This window comes from Diceros bicornis, chromosome 20 (assembly GCF_020826845.1).
Source record: "Diceros bicornis minor isolate mBicDic1 chromosome 20, mDicBic1.mat.cur, whole genome shotgun sequence".
In the NCBI taxonomy this organism is placed as follows: domain Eukaryota; kingdom Metazoa; phylum Chordata; class Mammalia; order Perissodactyla; family Rhinocerotidae; genus Diceros; species Diceros bicornis.
Window position 1 is genome coordinate 33610749 of NC_080759.1, and position 10627 is coordinate 33621375.

Sequence of the window (10627 nt, forward strand, 5' to 3'; positions counted from 1 at the left end):
GTCCTGATAAGGCAGCTGGATTCTCCCAGATAAGCAATCCAACAGAGAGCAAGAGAGAACGTGCCCAAGATGGAAGCCACAGCATTTTTCTCTCCTAATCTTAGAAGCGACATCATGTCACTTTGCCATATTCTGTTCATTAGCAGTGAGTAGATACATCCACTCCACATTCAAGGGCAGTGGATAATGTGTGAATTTCAGGAGGTAGGAATCATTGGAGGACATCTTAGAGGCTGCCTACCACAGACACTCTTATATGTTGAACTGCGTGGACTTTCAATGCCAAAATTGCACAAATCTTCCCTGTCCTCTAGTTCCACTCTAACATTTCATAATTTCAGATATTAAATAGTAATTCTAGAATATTTAAAAATTTTTAAATACAAGAATTTTTTTATCAGTCTGTGCAATTATTTAATTTGTTAGTGAAAAACAGGAAAAAAATGTAATCATGAATTTTCAAACAGTTTTATTTTGACAGTGATTTTTTTTTATTTGACAATAAAGACCAGAGAGGAAAATACAAGAATTAAAATTATTACCCCAAACTGAAATACTCTAGTGGGTATGTTTAGATAGTAGGTAAATAAAAGTCAAATTGGAGGGAAAGTCTCTCTCTTACCTTAAGCAACTACCAAAAAGGCCTGTGCTAAAAAAGACCCTTGCTTACCTATCCTATAGTTGAATGAACTACTTGATTATTTTAAATAATGAATGACCTATAATGCACATTTCTCACATCTCATTTTTCTCTCTCTTCTTTTGAATAATGCAATGCAACATAGGGATAAATTTTATCATTACAGTAACAACCTAAATTTCAGCACACGATTTTTATAATGGATTAATGAGTGTTCTGATCTGAAGAATTCCTGTGCCCATCCACCTAAGAAAAATCTGTCAGTAATAATTAATGTTGTTTATTCAATGTGAGTTCTACCAAGTTGGTTCCTCATCTTAGAAAATATAATCCTGGAATTTAAAGTCAGCACATTATGTCTGTCATTTTTTTCATTCTTGAAGAAATGATTAAAAGGTACAATAGGAAAGAAACAGGTGTTGGGAGTTTGAAGATAGAACACATATAATGACAAGCATGCTCGCCCAGTTAAGTAAAGGGGTGAAATCTGGAGAGGTTAAATGGAATAAGGACAACATAGTAGCTGTAACCTTTCCTAAATCTAAATGTGAGTAAAATGAGTCTTATATCGGAGCTATTGGTTACAGGTTTGAGGAGAGGAATGATATGCTTGAAATTTAAGAAAAAACTGGAGGTTTGGAAGTCAAGATGGCGGCGTAAACAGACTCTGAACTCACCTCCTCCCGTGGACACAGCCAATTTACAACTACTCGTGGAAAAATTACCCCTGAGACAGAACTGAAAACTGGATAGGAGGAACTCCTGCAACAACGGACAATCCTAACTGAGGTGGAAGAGGCAGAAACTCCCTTCTGGAGAGGAAAAACGCCGCCTTCACCAGCCACCAGCTTCACGGCCGCCGGGAGCAGTCCACAGGGCCACAGCCCTCCCTGGAGGCAGGGGGCCCTGAGCCGGGGAGCGCCCCCGCTGTGGGCATTTTGTGGACCCAGCACAATCGAGACCAGTGGCATAACGTCTGACTTTGCCTGCGACTAAAACATTGGGGAGGACCCCCAGAAAAGCTGGTTCCCAAAGAAACTAAAACCGGCTCTTAAAGGGCCTGTGCGCAAACTCACCCATTTCAGAAAGCATCCTAAAATCACCAGAAAGAAAGGTGCACAGTGCTGTGGTGAAAAGAGACTCACCTAATAGGCCCTGAGTGCATCTCGGTGAGGGGTGAGACCTCTCCAGGGACTGGGACATTGGCTGCGGCCATCGTTGTGGTCTGGTGTGGGCGTGCTGACACAGACACCATTGGAGTTCTCCCTGAGGCCTGCTAGCCCAGGGTCTGCCCCACCCGCTAGAGCACCGATTTAATCCAGCTCAGCCAGGGCAGGCAGCCCACCCCAGAGACAGGCCGCACCCAACAACAAGCCCTCAGGCAACTTGTGGGCCTGCATAGATTGGTGACTGGATTCTCTGCAGCCTGGCAACTGAGCCGACTTTAGCAGGGCAGGGTGTGCACAAGGAGCGGGTGGAGAGTGTGGGGCAGTGGTGGAGTGTGTGGGGCTCCTGCCGTGGAGAGACCGGGTCTGCTTGGGGAGGTCGGGGCACGCACAGGGGGCAGGACTGTGTTGACTGTGTGTGTGGACCTGTGGGCGGCAGGGTTTGTCAGCTGCAGAAGACTTGTGCTTCTCAAAGACCCACATAGGGGGTTTGCCCCCCCTTCCAAAGCCTGAAACAATTGGGTGCTCCTGTGCCTGAGGCCAGCCCCACCCAGCTGCAATCCTCAGAGAGCTGACAAGAGACCTAAAGGCTAGAAGCTTACAGCAATTGTAAGGCCCTGAGGCTAACAACCTGCCACGCTGGGGGCCTACTCACTTAAAAGAAATACTGCAACACAAATGTGGTATTAGAACTTGCAGCCAACTGTGCTGGGGCTCCCCATACCTGATAAAGAGACTGAAGGACCCACAACAACTACAAGCAGCTGAGCATTACAACAGCTGGCCAGGAGCATAACTCGGCCTCCCTGGGTGCCTACAGGGAGAGCAAACAGGAAACAACAGAAGGACACACGTAGCCCACATAGGGGTCACCCCTGGAACATTGAGAACTGAGGGAAGCACACTGTAGGCCTCCTAAGGCATCACTTACATAACGTCACCTATCCAAGAGCAGGAGACGTAGCTGACCTACCTAATACGTAGACACAAGCACAGGGAAAGAGGCAAAATGAGGAGGCAAAAGAATACATTCCAAGTAAGGGAACAGGACAAAACCCCAGAAAAGGAACTAAGTGAAACAGAAATGAGCAACCTACCCGACAGAGAGTTCAAATTAAGAGTGCTGAGGATGCTCACTGATCTGGGGAGAAGAATAGATGAACTCAGTGAGAATGTCAACAAAGAAATGGAAGATATAAAAAAGAACCAATCAGAAATGAAGAATACAATACTGGAAATGAAAAATTCCTTAGAGGGACTCAAAAGCAGAGTAGAGGATTCAGAAGAACGGATCTGTGAGCTGGACGAAAGACTAGAAGAAATTACCCAAGGGGAACAGGTAAAAGAGAAAAGAATTAAAAAGAGTGAGGACAGTCTAAGGGACCTCTGGGACAACATCAAGCGCACTAACATCCGTGTTATAGGTGTCCCAGAAGGAGTAGAGCGAGACAAGGAGGCAGAGAATCTATTTCAAGAAATAATAGATGAAAACTTCCCTAACCTAAGGAAGGAAGCAGACATCCAGGTACAGGAAGCACAGAGAGCCCCAAACAAGATAAACCCAAAGAGGCCCACACCAAGACACATCCTAATCAAAATGTCCAGAATTAAAGATAAAGAGAAAATCCTAAAAGCCGCAAGAGAATGTCAAGTTACATACAAAGGAAATCCCATAAGGCTATCAGCTGACTTCTCAGCAGAAACCTTACAGGCTAGAAGAGAATGGCACGATATATTTAAAGTGCTAAAAGGAAAAAACTTACAGCCAAGAATACTCTACCCAGCAAGGTTATCATTCAAAATGGAAGGAGAGATCAAAAATTTCCCAGACAAGCAAAAATTAAAGGAGTTTGTCACCAAGAAACCAGTGATACAAGAAAGGTTAAAGGGACTGATTTAAGTGGAAAAGAGAAGACCACAAATAGGAAAAATTATCTATTTCCATGATAAGAATGTAATGGATACAAATGCACAAAAAAGAGGTTAGATATGATATCAAAAACATAAAAGGAGGGAGGAGGGGAGTTAAAGAGTACAGGTTTCAGACAGAGGTCTAAGTAAAGTGACCATCAATTCTGTATAGAAGAAGAAAGGAACAGAGAAAAAAAAAAGTTAAAAAATGGCAGTAAGTACATACTTATCAATAGCTACTTTAAATGTCAATGGACTAAATGCTCCAATTAAAAGGCATAGGGTGGCTGACTGGATAAAAAAACAAGACCCATATATATGCTGCATACAAGACCCATATATATGCTGCACACTTCAGACCTAAAGACACTCACAAACTGACAGTGAAGGGATGGAGAAAGATATTCCGCACAAATGGCAATGAAAAGCAAGCTGGGGTAGCAGTACTCATATCAGACAAAATAGACTTTAAAACAAAAACTGTAAAAAGAGACAAAGAAGGGCATTACATAATGATCAGGGGAACAATCCAACAAGAGGATATAACACTTGTAAATATCTACGCACCCAATGTAGGTGCACCTAAATATATAAAGCAATTATTAACAGACATAAAAACAGAAATAGACAGTAACACAATAATAGTAAGGGACTTGAACACTCCACTTACACCAACGGATAGATCATCCAAACAGAAAATCAATAAGGAAACATTGGCCTTAAAGGACACACTAGAACAGGTGGATCTAGTAGATATATACAGAGCATTCCATCCAAAAACCGAAGAATACACGTTCTTTTCAAATGCACATGGAACATTCTCCAGGATTGATTACACGTTAGGCCACAAAACAAGTCTCCATAAATTTAAGAAGATTGAAATAATACCAAGCATCTTTTCTGACCACAATGGTATGAAACTGGAAATCAACTATAGGAAGAAAATCAGAAAAGCCACAAATACGTGGAGATTAAACAAAATGCTACTGAACAACGACTGGGTCAATGAAGAAATCAAAGAAGAAATCAAAAAACACCTGGAGACAAATGAAAATGAAAATATGACATGCCAGAATTTATGGGATACAGCAAAAGCGGTTCTAAGAGGGAAGTTTATAGCAATACAGGCCTATGTCAACAAACAAGAAAAATCTCAAATAAACAATCTAAAAATGCACCTAAAGGAACTAGAAAAAGAAGAACAAACAAAGCCCCAAATCAGTAGAAGAAGGGAAATAATAAAAATCAGAGCAGAAATAAATGAAATAGAGACCAAAAAAACAATAGAAAAAATTAATAAAACCAAGAGCTGGTTCTTTGAAAAGATCAACAAAATTGACAAACCTTTAGCTAGACTCACCAAGAAAAAAAGAGAGAAGGCACAAATAAGTAAAATCAGAAATGAAAGAGGAGAAATTACAACAGACACCTCAGAAATACAAAAGATTATAAGAGAATGCTATGAAAAGCTGTATGCCAACCAATTCGACAATCTGGAAGAAATGGATAAATTCTTAGAATCATACAACCTTCCAAAACTGGATCAAGAAGAAGTAGAGAATTTGAACAGACCAATCACCAGTATGGAGATCGAAACAGTAATCACAAACCTCCCCAAAAATAAAAGTCCAGGACCAGACGGCTTCCCTGCTGAATTCTACCAAACATTCAAAGAAGACTTAATACCTATCCTTCTCAAACTCTTCCAAAAAATTGAGGAGGGGGGGAAGCTCCCTAACTCATTCGACGAAGCTGACATTACCCTGATACCAAAACCAGACAAGGACAACATAAAAAAAGAAAATTACAGGCCAATATCATTGATGAACATCGATGCAAAAATCCTCAACAAAATACTAGCAAATCGCATACAACAATACGTTAAAAAGATTATACACCATGATCAAGTGGGATTTATTCCAGGTATGCAGGGATGGTTTAACATTCGCAAATCAATCAACGTAATACACCACATTAATAAAATGAAGAATAAAAATCACATGATCGTCTCAATAGATGCAGAGAAAGCATTTGACAAGATACAGCATCGATTTATGATAAAAACACTGAATAAAATGGGTATAGAAGGAAAGTACCTCAACGTAATAAAGACCATATATGAGAAACCCACAGCTAATATCATCCTCAATGGTGAAAAACTGAAAACTATCCCTCTAAGAACAGGAACCAGACAAGGATGCCCACTGTCACCACTCCTATTTAACATAGTACTGGAAGTACTAGCCAGAGCAATCAGGCAAGAGAAAGAAATAAAAAGGATCCAAATTGGAAAGGAAGAAGTGAAACTGTCACTGTTTGCAGATGACTTGATTTTATATATAGAAAACCCTAAAGAATCCACCAGAAAACTTTTAGAAGTAATAAACGAATATGGTAAAGTTGCAGGATACAAAATCAACATACAAAAATCAGTTGCATTTCTCTACACTAACAACGAAGTAGCAGAAAGAGAAATTAAGAATACCATCCCATTTACAATTGCAACAAAAAGAATAAAATACCTAGGAATAAACTTAACCAAAGAGGTGAAAGATCTGTACACCAAAAACTAGAAAATATTTCTGAAAGAAATTGAAGAAGACACAAAGAAATGGAAAGATATTCTGTGCTCTTGGATTGGAAGAATTAACATAGTTAAGATGTCCATACTTCCTAAAGCAATCTATAGATTCAATGCAATCCCTATCAAAGTTCCAACAACATTTTTCACAGAAACAGAACAAAGAATCCTAAAATTTATATGGAACAACAAAAGACCCCGAATAGCTAAAGGAATCCTGAGAAAAAAGAACAAAGCTGGAGGTATCACACTCCCTGATTTCAAAATACGCTACAAAGCTATAGTAACCAAAACAGCATGGTACTGGCACAAAAACAGACACAGATCAACGGAATAGAATCGAAAGCCCAGAAATAAACCCACACATCTATGGACAGCTAATCTTTGACAAAGGAGCCAAGAACATACAATGGGGAAAAGAAAGTCTCTTCAACAAATGGTGTTGGGAAAACTGGATAGCCACATGCAAAAAAATGAAAGTAGACCCTTACCTTACACCATACACAAAAATTAACTCCAAATGGATTAAAGACTTGAATGTAAGACCTGAAACTGTGAAACTTCTGGAAGAAAATATAGGCAGTATGCTCTTCGACACGGGTCTTAGCAACATCTTTTCAAACACCATGTCTGACCGGGCAAGAGAAACAATAGAAAAAATAAACAAATGGGACTACATCAAACTAAAAATCTTCTGCTCAGCAAAGGAAACCATCAACATAACGAAAAGACAGCCTAACAATTGGGAGATGATATTTGCAAACCATACATCTGATAAGGGCTTAATCTCCAAAATATATAAAGAACTCATGCATCTCAACAACAAAAAAACCAGCAACCCAATTAAAAAATGGGCAAAAGACCTGAACAGACATTTCTCCAAAGATGATATACAGATGGCCAACAGACACATGAAAAGATGTTCAAAATCACTAACTATCAGGGAAATGCAAATCAAAACTACAATGAGACATCACCTCACGCCCGTCAGAATGGCTATAATTAACAAGACAGGAAACAGCATGTGTTGGAGAGGATGTGGAGAGAAGGGAACTCTCATACACTGCTGGTGGGAGTGCAAACTGGTGCAGCCACTATGGAAAACAGTATGGAGATTCCTCAAAAAATCAAGGATAGAACTACCATATGATCCAGCTATTCCACTGCTGGGTATTTATCCAAAGAACTTGAAAACACCAATTTGTAAAGGTACATGCAACCCTGTGTCCATTGCAGCGTTATTCACAATAGCCAAGACTTGGAAGCAACCTAAGTGCCCATCAAGGGACGAATGGATAAAGAAGATGTGGTATATATACACAATGGAATACTACTCAGCCATAAGAAACGATGAAATCCAGCCATTTGTGACAACATGGATGGACATTCAGGGTATAATGCAAAGTGAAATAAGTCAGAGGGAGAAGGTCAAATACCGCATGATTTCCTTCATTAAGTAGTAGATAACAACAACAATAAACAAACACATAGGGACAGAGATTGGATTGGTGGTTACCAGAGCGGAAGGGGGGAAGGAGGAGGGTGAAAGGGATAATTCAGCACATGCATGTGGTGATGGGTTATAATTAGTATTTTGGTGGTGAACATGATGTAATCTATGCAGAAATAGAAGTACAATAATGTACACCTGAAATTTTTACAATGTTATAAACCAATGTTACTGCAATAAACAAAAAATTAAAAAAAAAAAGAAAAAGAAAAAACTACTTCTAAATAGAGGCATTTAAAATTGGTGAGAGTAGATGCTTGGGCAAAAGGTCATGTGTCTATGTTATGTGCTGAAGAACTCTTGCAGGTTTTTTTTTTTTAATTGAAACACTTTATTTTTGTATTCTGCCCATTATTTGCATATCTCCTTGAATCCTTCAGGCCACACTAAGCCCCTCCAGGCACGGGGCAGTCAGCACCTTAGGAGAAAGTGACTCTGTAATAATACACTGCTTCTATATAGTCAAACATTTTACCCTGTAACTTCAACTGATAGTTCCAGTTGTCCTATTGGGTCCCAACTATACATTTCTAGAGAATGGGCTCTTATGACCTAGTTTGAGTCAGGTGTTCTCACTTCCACTAATCCACTGTGGCTGTGTGTGTGTGTGTGTGTGTGAGAGTGGTCACACTGTGTTAAAATGGGTGCCATCAACCACGTAAATGAAGTGAGGAGGGGGAAGTGGAAGGGAATGATTTCCGTAAAAAGGGGTCTCAGAACCCAGAAAAAGAGGAGTGCGAAGTAAAAAAAAAAACCGAAAAACAAAATTTCCACTATAGTATAATATCCTTTAAAATATCTGAAGACAGTTATCAGGCTTCCTATAAGTCTTCCCTTTTCCAATTTTTACACACAGCGATGTTTTTTAACATTTTCATACAATTTTGAACCCCTTATCTCTTTTAACCTCCTCAAAATTTGTGAATATTAGATATAATGCAGAGTATAAAACAACTAGCAGAATGTATAAATCTACACACCTGTCTAACCACTACTCAGGGCAAGAATCAGAATATTGTCCATATCCTCAGAGCCTTCAATACATCCTTTACTTCCTTTATTCCTTAGAGAAAATCACTTTCTTGACTTTTAAGGTCATGACTTCTTTGCTTCTATTTATTTACTTTTTGGTAGTTTATTCACCCAACTATCTATTCTTAAACATCATCTAGTTTTGCCTGGTTTTTTTTTGAGCTTTGCATCATGAACATACAGATCATATAGATACATTTGTGTCTTGATTCCTTTGTTCAACATGCTGTTTATAAAATTCACACATGTTGTTGTGTGGAGTTATATTTTGTTTGCTTTTTATTGTGTTCCACTGAATGAATATGGCACATTGCATAAAGCCATTCTAAAATTGAGGCATGTTTGGGAACTTTCCAAGTGGGGTATTATTGTGCACAGTGGTGCTATGAACTTTCAGATCATGTCTCTTGGTGCACAAAAATATGTGTTTCTCCGAGTGTATACCTAGGAGCAGCAATTCTGTGTCATAGGGTATGCACGTCTTTAGCTTTACTAGAGAAGATCAAGCTGTCTTCTAAAGTGCTTACGCCAGTTTACGCCCCCAACTCCTGGCAGGATATGAGAGTTCCTCTTGCTCCAAATACTCACAGTGACTTAGTTATCGTCACCTTTTCAGCATCTTCTTGGTGGTTGCATTTTACAGGTGTCCCCATCTTGAGTGTGGTCTTCAGAATTATACCATCCTTCAGGTGTGATCTAACAGAGAACTGTTAAATCACTTATTATTAAATAGTATCCTTCTATGATTAACCTAATCACATCAATTTTGGACTAACCTAAACCCTGAAGTCTTTGGTTGATAAGTCATGTCTCTCTCATATTACACTTTTGTGGTTGATTTTTTCAATCACATTTCAGTACTTTACACTTACTTTTCTTCATCTTATCAAATTTGACCTATGATTCTACTTATTAAGATTATTTAAGATAGTAATTCTGTTGCCAAATACATCAACTGTCTCTCAGCTTCAAGCAACTTTCATCTAATTTATTTTTCTATCTTGATGTAAGTCACTGATATGTTAAGAAGAACAGCATCTAGAACAAGTCTTGGAAAATGTATCAGAAAATTTCCCTCAGATTAACTCCTGTCCACCACCCAACACTCTTGCAATTTGGCTAGTCAATCAGTAGCAAAAGCACCCCTATTATTTTATTATTCAGGAGTTTTCACTTTATACCTCTAACTCGCTAACTTTCGTCTGCTATCCTTTCCTTGTTCTTACTGTAATATAGGTACAAAGAGCCATTTTGTGTGTGTGTGTGTGTCAACTTTTCCTCCCAAGACTCAGATCATTCTGAGCTTTGACCGTCCTGACGTTTCCCTGTAGTACTGTAATATCCGCTGACATTCATTCCTCTTTGGTTACACACTCCTGTTTTTTATCTTGTGCACAAGCTCTTTAAAATTTGACCTCATCCTAGGAGGCCTGTGGATTTTTCATATACTCTCTCCCCATTCTCTCACTTGTAATTAGGAAATCAGAACTAAATTTTCAAGAACTTCTCAACTCTCTGAAATTTTCTTTTCATGGTTTCATAGATTCATGTCGTGAAGTCATGCCTAACTTTTCTCTGATTTTTATGCCCATCTTTCTAAAACCTAAGACATACCTTTCATTGGCTATCATGCACTGTGAAATGAATGTTTTCTCCCAGGATCCTAAATTTCTTTTTTGGTAAATGAATAAATGATTCCATTGTAGCAGGACTGGCTTCATGGACATGCAACCTGTGTAGTTGCACAGAGTCCCATGCTCAGAAGGGCTCCACACTTTTTCTAATGC

General features: G+C 39.2%; 1 long non-coding RNA gene across 1 annotated transcript in view; it reads right to left on the reverse strand.

Annotated features, from left to right (window-relative positions):
- Window positions 1-1943, reverse strand: part of LOC131419249 (uncharacterized) — a 38580-nt gene extending 36637 nt beyond the window's left edge. Inside the window, exon 1 of the long non-coding RNA XR_009223176.1 lies at window positions 1786-1943. This is a non-coding gene — a long non-coding RNA (uncharacterized LOC131419249). The remainder of the gene's footprint in view (window positions 1-1785) is intronic.
- Between the last annotated feature and the right edge of the window lie 8684 nt (window positions 1944-10627).